Source organism: Triticum urartu, chromosome 3, assembly GCF_003073215.2.
Source record: "Triticum urartu cultivar G1812 chromosome 3, Tu2.1, whole genome shotgun sequence".
Taxonomy (NCBI): domain Eukaryota; kingdom Viridiplantae; phylum Streptophyta; class Magnoliopsida; order Poales; family Poaceae; genus Triticum; species Triticum urartu.
In genome coordinates, this window is record NC_053024.1 from 328,462,408 (window position 1) to 328,472,630 (window position 10,223).

Below are 10,223 nucleotides of genomic sequence, written 5' to 3' on the forward strand. Positions count from 1 at the left end.
CCGCTGCCCTCCTCCATCACGCTGGAGCCGATACCCCGATGTCGTTGTCCACCGCAACCTCAACCGCAATGCCCTCCACGGCTAGTAGTTGAAGCCGAGGCCGAGCCGTCCGTTCCCGAGCCAGTTCAACCACGCCGTCTTGCGCCTCACCGCTGCCGCTCCAACTTCGCCACCTTCCACCGCACCGGAGTTGTTCCTGCTACGCCGTCCTTCACCGCCTCGGATCTGCTTCCCCGCCGCCGACATATGGCCACGGCAACACAGTCAACAATTTGGCCATGGGTTCGTCCAAGCCTGCACCCTCCTCCAAAATATCGGTGCCCCCGGCAAAAATAAGAAGATCGCCGCGACATATGGAGGAGACCACATTGGCAACCGAAAATGGTACTCCTCTTCCCTTATTCGTGCAAATCTTACATGTCTCCTTGCGCGGTATTCATCCCATAGAAGACACTATTTGACCGCTTCTTCTTGATACTAGATGTTCCTTGTAACTCGCGATGCACAAGGTTTCTCCTCATATACTATTTCACCTTAGCTAGAGGTCCGTCGTCCCCCAAGATTTCAATTCCTGGTCAGTTGATTCCCAATTAACGAAAGCATTCCCCGGCATAACAGGCGCTAGTCTGCTATCGGCATTCTGGGAACGGGGGTCCCCAGACTTGCCTGCCTGCGGCCTGCGGCATGGCTCAAAGGGGGGCCCAGCGCGGCCCATCTTCACCAACACAAACCCCATTCTGGGAACGGGGGTCCCCAGACTTGCCTGCCTGCGGCCTGCGGCATGGCTCAAAGGGGGGCCCAGCGCGGCCCATCTTCACCAACACAAACCCAAGACCCTCGCGAGGGGCCAAGCCTCGCGGGGCGGACGACGCGAAGCTTCCTCAGGCACGGCCTCATCAGGCTGGCTCGCGAGGAGGCGGAGAGATCAAGGCGGGGTACCTCACGAGGTGCCCGTGACGCAAGCCATGACGACCGAGGGCGCCAGGCGAGTGCCAGCCCGCGCAGTGTCCTCCTTTCCTCTTTGGTGCAAAGGGGGCAAGCGCAGCTGCGGAGTACCGAGGCATCAGGCAAAGGTTGCCATTTCGGTGCAACGATACCAAGACCATGAGGACTACAAGTTGGAGGTCATCGTGGAGCCCGAGACGGCGTCATCACCAGAGCTTTGTGCAGGCGAAGACTACTTTTGTCAGGGTGGCTAGTACTAGCTGTCCCCCTTCAAATTAGCCCGCCATTGTTGGCTCCCTTCCCGCTCGATATTTGGGAAGAGGACCAGGGCGTCTATAAATAGGACCAGCCACCCACAGAGCAAGGGGGGTTGGAAGGAAATAGGGGGGATCGAAGGATAAAAGAAAGGATCAGAGAGAGAGAGAGAAAGGTGACTGAACTCCTCCCAGCAGTTCATCGCCCCAGCCAAGAACAGACCCTCGCGAGGCTATTCTTCCTTGTATTGTTCATCATCATCAGCCCAAGAAGGCAATCCACCACACCACACACTGGAGTAGGGTATTACACCACAACGGTGGCCCGAACCAGTATAAACCCTGTGTCTCTTGTGTTGTTCTTTCGGTAGTTTAGATCCTAGCAAGGCGGAGGGGGGCAGGTAGGTAGGAGGCGAAATCTCCGTGCGCACCCCAGTGTTCGAACCTCAAGGGTCTGCCGGAACCCAAAATCCGACATTTGGCGCGCCAGGTAGGGGTGCGCCGGAATTCACCTTCTACCGCTTCGCGCCCCGTCACGTCGTCATCACCATGTCCGACGACCAGGCGGGCAACCCAGATCCGTGGGCGGCGTGGCCCACCTGCGCAGAGCCGCTTTCCTCGGGTGACCCCGTGTCCCAGGCAGCTCGCGGTCCACAGGGCGCTGCGGGCCGTGGGCGACGCGGACATGCTTCGACAGCTCCCACACCGCGGCAGGCGCAGTCGGCAGCAAGGGCCTCCAATCACGCCGCGACCATGATGCCGTACACCCGCAGGGAGCAGGCGAACTCGAGGGCCATGCTCACAGTGGCCCGAGAGCTGCTGCAGTGCAGGCTGCTGGAGGGCGGCCATGACGTGCTGCTGGAGCGAGTGGCAGAGCTCCTGGGCTTCGCCGCCTCGGGGGCTCACCCCTTCTCCACCCAGCTCCCATCTCAAGCCCAGGGCGGCCCGCGCGGGGGCTCCGCGCACGCCCGCGGGCTCCAAGGCTACTCCAACGCCAGCGAAGCTGTCAGAGCCGGACTGGCGGCGGCGCTGCCCCCGCTCCCGGTCCGCGAAGAAGAAGGACTCGACGTGACCCGCGGCCCTAGTGGACAGCCATGCTGCCACCCCATGGTGGGCGCATCAGGCAGGACCGCATGGCATGCGGGGCATTACGGCGTGGCATTCGGGATGACGGCGCCGGAGGAATACGTGCCCCTCATGATGGACCAAGGACACCCACACGAGAGCGAACAAGGCTCACTCCTCAGCCCAAGCTGGGGGGACGAGGCGCCAGAAGCTGAGCCTTTCTGGGAGCCCCGGGATGGTCCCACTGGCCACGCTGGGGGCAACGATTATCGGGTACCGCTAATTCTTCAGGAGTAGGTATACGCTAACCATGGATCGCAGGAGGTGCAGGTCGCCACAGCGAGCAGCTGCGCCGCTCCCATAGTCTCCTGCCCCTCGGAAGGAGGGCGCAGGGGGCTGCAGGAGAGGGGCCGGGATCCGACATCACCATCGCAGCGTTCGGAGCAAGGTGTTCTCAGGAGGTAGGCCCTCCGCTGGGGAGGTGCCTCAGGGCCTGCCCCCGGCGGAGGACCCGTGGTCGTCGGGGGAACCGCTGGCGACCGCTCTACCCCATCGGTGGCGTCCTGGTTTCCGGTTGTCGTTGATGGCACTAGAGTGTGGCGCAAGGCGGGGCCCTCATCTGGCGATATGAAGCAAGGCCGGTACCTGTGAAGAAGGCCCAGTGCCTGTGAAGCTCGCCGCCCCGTGACACTCTCACGTAATAATGAGTGGGGCTGTACACGCCCCGGAGTCTCAGGGGTGCCGGCCTCAGGCCCTGGGGCTCCCTCCCACGCCCAGTGGCAGCACTTAGCTCCGCACTAGTGAGAAGACGTTCAAGACTAGACTAGGTGCCGGACGCGGCCTTTTGTTTGCTTTCGTTGCTCTTCCCTTTGGTTGTCGCTTTCCCCCCTGGATTCAAGTTGGATTCGAATTTGAGATTTGCGTGTGTTCGGGGAAGGGGTGCTTAGTCTCGCTCGAGCAATTTCTCGCGTTTTGGTTACCGCTTCGCCTCAGCTGCCTCCCCTCGCGAGCCCCTCGCGAGCCGGGTCAGGCCTAGCTTGCGCGCAGCCCAGACTGCCGCCGACATGACCTCTCAAGAGGGTGTTTTATTGCAGATCCTACGAACCCAATCAGGGAACACTCGAGACACCACAACCCCCAGCGGGCTGCCTCAGGGCTGGGATGGGGCAAAGGTAAACTAGCCGACCATCGCATCGCTTGGGCCAACCACTTGGCGCGGGCGCATGGGCAATGTAGCGTCTACTAATATGATGAACACAAGTTTTACATAAGGGGCTCCCCCTCCAAAATGCTCTCACTGCAATCAGGCCAAAACCTGAGTTCTATTCATGCAGGGTAAGGAAGTAGGAGCGATGCACAATCAGTCGGATGAATCCCCCAATGTGTTCTCAGGAGCACCACCCGAGCCGTTGCTGGCGTCGCTAAACTCGCCATCGCTGTCCGCGTTGCCGCCAGTAGCATCAGGGCCGTTCACCACGCCGCCCTCGTCGGCCGCCATGATCACGTCATAGTTGTTCGAAGCGAAGGCCCTGATAAGAGCATCCACATTGTCTTCCACCCAGTGCGCCAGGTCACCTCGGACGGCCTGGGGGACTGGGGCGATGGCGGCGTCAAAATCAAAGTGGGGATCCATGTTTCGGAGGTGGCTGAAGACACGAGAAAAGGCGCGCCCAAGCGGGGCGCGGCTCCTCTCCTCCACCAACCTGTCAGCCCTGACCGACCGCGCCTCCAGCTGCGTCACCATGTTAGTGAAGAACTGAAGATTGCCAGCATAGTTGACTGTGTGCGGCTCGCCAACAGCCGCCTCGCAGATGTTGCCCAAGGCTGTGTTGGCTCTCTCCCGGAGCGTGGCAAGCATGGGGCCGTGCTCATGCTCCAGGATCCGCCGCTGACGGATCTCGTCCGTGTTCTGGCCCGCGACGACCTCAGCCTCCTCCACCCGCTGGTGGAGAAGGAGCACCTCGGCCTGGGAGGCGGTTAACTCACCTTGCGCCACCTCAAGAGCGCCCCCGAAAGCGTCGGCCCGCCGCGTCGCCTCCTCCAGCTTGGCCCTCAAGGCAGCAGTCCTGCCTTCAGCTTTGGCCCGGATCAACCCCAGCCTCTCTTCGAACTCGTGCTCAAGGTTCGAATGCGCCATCGCTACTCGACGTCCGACCTCCTCCAGGACGCGGGCTTCCTGTGCAGCAACATCATCCTCCGCCTGTGTCACCAAGCGCTCCCTCGTCTCCAGACGCTCGTACTCACGGGTAGGTTCGGCGGCTTCCAGCGTCAGCGCCTCCTCACGCTTTTGGAGCTCTGCTGAGTCGCCGGAGGCCACCTTCATCGACGCGAGGGCTGCCTCGCGCAGCTCCACCTGCTCCTCCAGCGAGTGGCACCAGGCCAGGAGCTCCCGAGCCCGCTCCTCCGCCGCCGTTCGCCGCCGGTCAGCTTCCCGAGCCTCCTCAGCGGCCCAAGTTCGGGCCTCCCGAGAGGCCACCAGTGACGCCTTGGCCTCTGCGTCGCCAAGATCGCGCTAACGGCGCGCAAAGGCGATGGCGCCCTCTAGCTCGCGCCTCTCTGTAGCCAGGCGCAGGCCCTCGGCCTCAAGGCACGCGTCTTCATCAGCAAGCTCCTCTCCAAGCAGGCTTACTGCGTTAGCCGCCCTTCGAAGGAATCCTTGGCGGAGAGCGCGACGCTCCCGAGCGCGCTCGAGCACGTCTTCCACACCATCATCTGCCCCAAGCAAGCGCCGGGGGCTGCGAGTTAGCACTCCCCCTCCAGGCTGGGGGCTGGCACCCTCGCGATGGCCGGGCATGTCGCGTCAGAAGCCTGGCCGGGGGCCAGCCCGTCCCCAGGTGAAGAGCGCAGGAAGCGCCTCAGCCAATCGCAGTCTACGACCAGGTGAGAAGCCCACGGCAGGCTGGCTATGCCACGAGAAGGCCCGCGAAGGATCGCGAGGTGCGCAGGGCCACGATACGCCTCGGGACGGTTTGCCTCGTCGATCGCCCTAACCACAAGGGCTCCACTGCTTGGATCGCTTGAAGACGATGGAGGGGGCGAAGCCAAGGGGGACGGCTCCTCAGCCGTCTCCGCAAGCTCGGCTGGAAGGGGCCTGCGGAGCAAGGGTCAGTAAGAGCAACAGAAGGATCGGGAGCTGGGAAAGGAGAAGGCTTACTCATCAGTGGCGAAGTACTTCCTACGCTTCAGCAGGCGACAAGGGTAATCGTCGCCCAGGGCCTCCCTTCTCTTCCGGAGGGCCTCAAAGTCCACGCGGAAGCGGCCTAAGAGTCGGGCGCAGGGATCAACCTGCGACGAAGATGGGGCGTCAAGGCGATCTGCGGCAGGGGCGCCTGCCTGACATGCGCCGCCAATCGCCTCGCCAAGAGAAGCCGCCGGAGCCTCAGTGGCCTCGGTCGTAGGCGCAGAGGGCAGCTGCTTGTCACCCTCAGCCTCGGCGGCACGGGCCCCGATAACTGCTTCCTCATGAGCCTCGCCCGGCGGTGTCACCCCGCCGGGAGCCCCCTTGGCCTCTGGCGCCTCGTGCCTCCCTGCTCCGCCACTTGAAGAAGAGTCGCCTTGGCCAACTGGAAGGGCACTCACCACCACTGGGTTCTCGCGAGGCCCCTGAAGGCCGGCGGGGCGCGGACCCCACTCATCGAAGGCAGGCATCTGCCTCACAAAATCGCCCCCGCTCTGGCAGAGGTACAGCAAGGCCCCTCCCCGTTGGATACTACCAGGGTTGGGGTCCCCCGTCAGGGTCAAGAGCGTCGTCCTCAGCACTTTAGGCGTCAGGTCCTCTTCCTGGAGCCTCATACGATTGTCGCGCCCGCTGAAGGCCCACATCCGGTGGGAGTGGCGCTGGAGAGGAGCAACGTGGCGTAGCAGGAACTCCTTCACCACCTTGGGCGTTGTCGCGCCAAGCGACCTCAAGAACGCGAGGCGGTGCCAGACGAAGACGAGCTGGGGGCTCTCAAGCGTCTCCTGGCCCCAGCCCGAATTGGGGACAGCAGGCGAAGTTGGCTCCGACAGCAGGGGGCTGGGCACCCCAGCATCCACATACAGCCACCGCTCGTGGAACCCAGCCGCGGGCGGAGGGATCTTGAAGTCAATCCCAAAGGCCGCCGTGTCAGGCGCGGCAACGAAGCTCACACACGCCCAGCATTGGGTAGGGTCAACAAGGCGCAACGAGAAGAAGTGGCGCAGCAAGGCAACCGAAGGAAGGATGCCCATCATAGCCTCGCAAACAAAGGCGAAGACCGAAAGGAGAGTGATGGATTCAGGACCCAGATACATCATGTGGATCTGATAATGGGAAAGCACGGCATTGAAGAAATCAGAAAAGGGAGGAACCAGACCCGCCCACAGGGCGTCGGCAAAATACGGGACCTCGGTGGCTATCCTCTCGATGGAGAAGTGGGACGCAGGCCAGGCCGTCGTCCTCCCGCATTCATTGAAGATGGTGGCCAGAGCCAAGCTGACCTTGCCCAAGCCCTCGGCGGGGGCCGCCAACAGCGGCAGGCAAGGCGGAGACACGGGTTTCTTCCCTCTTCCCTTCTTCGTCGGAGCCATGGCGATGGGAAGGGGGGGGGGAAGGTTCAAGATTGGGTTGAAAACAGAAACCAGAGTTCGAGCGGAGGAAGGACAGAGGGTGCTCGAGCAACCAAATAGGGGAACGGCTGTGTACGACTATGGGTCCGCCTAGCATGGCACAAAATAAGGAGGGCGTGGGGGAACGGTGCTGCCCATGTCCAATCAACCGCCACACGGCGCCCAAGGCCGCAGGCTGTTAGGGCCCGCGGCGCTTCGCTCTTGCCCTTCCGCCTCCCTGCACGGCCAAGTCCGGGAGCGCCTTGGGCCCGGGGGCTACTGTCAGCGTTCTGGGAACGGGGGTCCCCAGACTTGCCTGCCTGCAGCCTGCGGCGTGGCTCAAAGGGGGCCCAGCGCGGCCCATCTTCACCAACACAAACCCAAGACCCTCGCAAGAGGCCAAGCCTCGCGGGGCGGACGATGCGGAGCTTCCTCAGGCACGGCCTCATCAGGCTGGCTCACGAGGAGGTGGAGAGATCAAGGCAGGGTACCTCACGAGTTGCCCGTGACGCAAGCCATGATGACCGAGGGCGCCAGGCGGGTGCCAGCCCGCGAAGTGTCCTCCTTTCCTCTTTGGTGCAAAGGGGGCAAGCGCAGCCGCGGAGTACCGAGGCATCAGGCAAAGGTTGCCATTTCGGTGCAACGAGACCAAGACCATGAGGACTACAAGACTAAGGTCATCGTGGAGCCCGAGACGGCGCCATCACCAGAGCTTTGTGCAGGCAAAGACTACTTTTGTCAGGGTAGCTATTACTAGTTGTCCCCCTTCAAATTAGCCCGCCATTGTTGGCTCCCTTCCCGCTCGATATTTGGGAAGAGGACCAGGGCCTCTATAAATAGGACCAGCCACCCACAGAGCAAGGGGGTTGGAAGGAAATAGGGGGGATCGAAGGATAAAAGAAAGGATCAGAGAGAGAGAGAAAGGTGACTGAACTCCTCCCAGTAGTTCATCGCCCCAGCCAAGAACAGACCCTCGCGAGGCTGTTCTTCCTTGTATTGTTCATCATCATCAGACCAAGAGGCAATCCACCACACCACACACTGGAGTAGGGTATTACACCACAACGGTGGCCCGAACCAGTATAAACCTTGTGTCTCTTGTGTTGTTCTTTCGGTAGTTTAGATCCTAGCAAGGCGGAGGGGTGCAGGTAGGTAGGAGGCGAAATCTCCGCGTGCACCCCAGTGTTCGAACCTCAAGGGTCTGCCGGAACCCGAAATCCGACATCTGCCTATTACACTGGGGAAGCAGCGCCTCGGTGTTTATCTTAGGGGTGTGTGGGGCCTATAGCTACTGGCGCCCGATCTGGAGGTCGGCCCGGATTAAAGGGATGGCATGGGGGTGCTGCCAAGCACGGCGGTGGTGTGAGGTCGAGGGGAGAGTGGGGAGGCGGAGGCACGGGTCTGGTCCAGTGGTCGCTTGCGGTTCGAGAAAGATCGTCAACAGTGACTGGCGGGAGGTAGACGAAGGCCATCTGCCCGTTCCTTATTGATCGGACAGTTCATAAAAAAATCGACTGACCTATTTATTTTCAGTCGACTGTTATCTTGATAGGACCACATGTGGTGGTGTGCTGGAGGAGTACCTGCATTTCCTGTGCTCATACATTACAAAATCATACGGAGTAGAATCTAATTTTGTTTTCCATGCAATGTTGTAGAGCTATCATACGTCTCCTTTCATTTATTTTTCAGCCACTTGCTATCTGTTACTTTTAAAGTGCACTAGTTCTGCACAAACTTCACCCATACTCTCACTATTGTGTTTTTATGCAAGGGTATTTCAGACTCTGCCTTCACAGAAGCAGAAAATAAAAGATAGAAGTCGCTCCAGCTTTGCACGCGGTAGGCCAGACACGTTTCGGCACTTTAAAGGGTGTAGTGTCAGCGGATGGAGATGGTAAACGTAGCTCTGGAGTTGACAATCTCGCTCGCAATGAACCACCATCCCAGGTGCATGCTTTAACTTCGCGCTGTCATATGTGGTTGCATGTTGCATATGGTGTCTAGCTTGTATTCGAAAGCTCGAAGTCGTTCTTTATTAAGATAAGGAAAGATATTTTTTACATGAAACACCATCCCAGGAGCACCAGAAGTCAAATAGCTAGTCAGGGCACTGTGCGAGGCAGTGACAAGCCCAGCACAGACAAGCATCACCTGGAAGCCAACTAAAAACCCACGATGGTGGCGAAGCAACCCGCCTCCCACCAGGCTCTCAGGTCCTAGATGATCCTGCTCACCACTCCAGCCGGATGTCTAGCTTGTATTGCTTCCAATTTGGTTAAATTGGATCTGCTTAACTTACACACTATACCTTTGAATATGACATGCCTTCCTGTTTTTGGTACATACCAGTATTAACCAGGTTCTTACATCAAACTAATGTTCTTGTTTATCCCTCATCAATCACTTATGATGAGGTAGTCAGGCTAGTGGACTACTGTGAGCAAAGATCCTCATTTAAAGAATGTAGCGCCAGCCTCCCACATGATTCTCAAGAAACAGCAAGGCTAGAAGAAGATAGTGAATGTAGCTCTATAGTTGATTGCCGTATTTCCCCTATACTAGCATCGCATGTGCTTGCTCTGACTTGGCAGCGTGATATGTAGTTGCATGTTGCATATGGTGTCTAGATTGTAGTTTTTCCAATCTGGTTAAATTGCATGTGCTATTCTACTTAGTTTATACATATACCTGTTAATATGACATGCCTTCCTCTTTTTACTACATAGTACATCTGTCTATTAAGCATGTCCTTACATAGAACTACTGTTTTTTGTATCCCTTATCAATCAATATGACGAGACACCTTTAGTATATGAAGTGTGATATTAGCTGCATATTTCATATGATTTATAGCATGCGCTGCTTCTAATTTGTTGAAATGCCATTTATGATGGGATGCTTTTAACTTGGCAGAGTCATATTGGTTGCATCTTTCATGTGGTGTCTAGCTTGTATTGCTTCTTATTTGTTGAAATGGTTTGTGCTTAGTTTACACAAACAGTTGTGAATATGCCACGCCGTCCTGTTTTTCATATTATTCCATCCTGGTATCATGTATTTGCCTTACATCAAAGTAGTGATTGTCAATATCATGCACGAATGAGTTCTGAAGAGTGCATTTATTGCTTGTTCTTGTCGGTTTTACTTGACAATTCAAAATCAATAAAGCGGAAGGAAGTTAGCAAGGCAGCGGATAAAGGTGCTCCTTCCAAATTGAGGGCCTCTATAGATTCTACTCCCCCATACCCCCAAGATGATTTCCAAGACAACACATGCATAGACACTCAACGTAGCTGTGTTGATGCTGAGCATGTCTCCCCTAGTGCACCATCACATGTGCTCCCTCTAACTTGGCACTATTATATGTGCTTGCATGTTATGTATGATGTC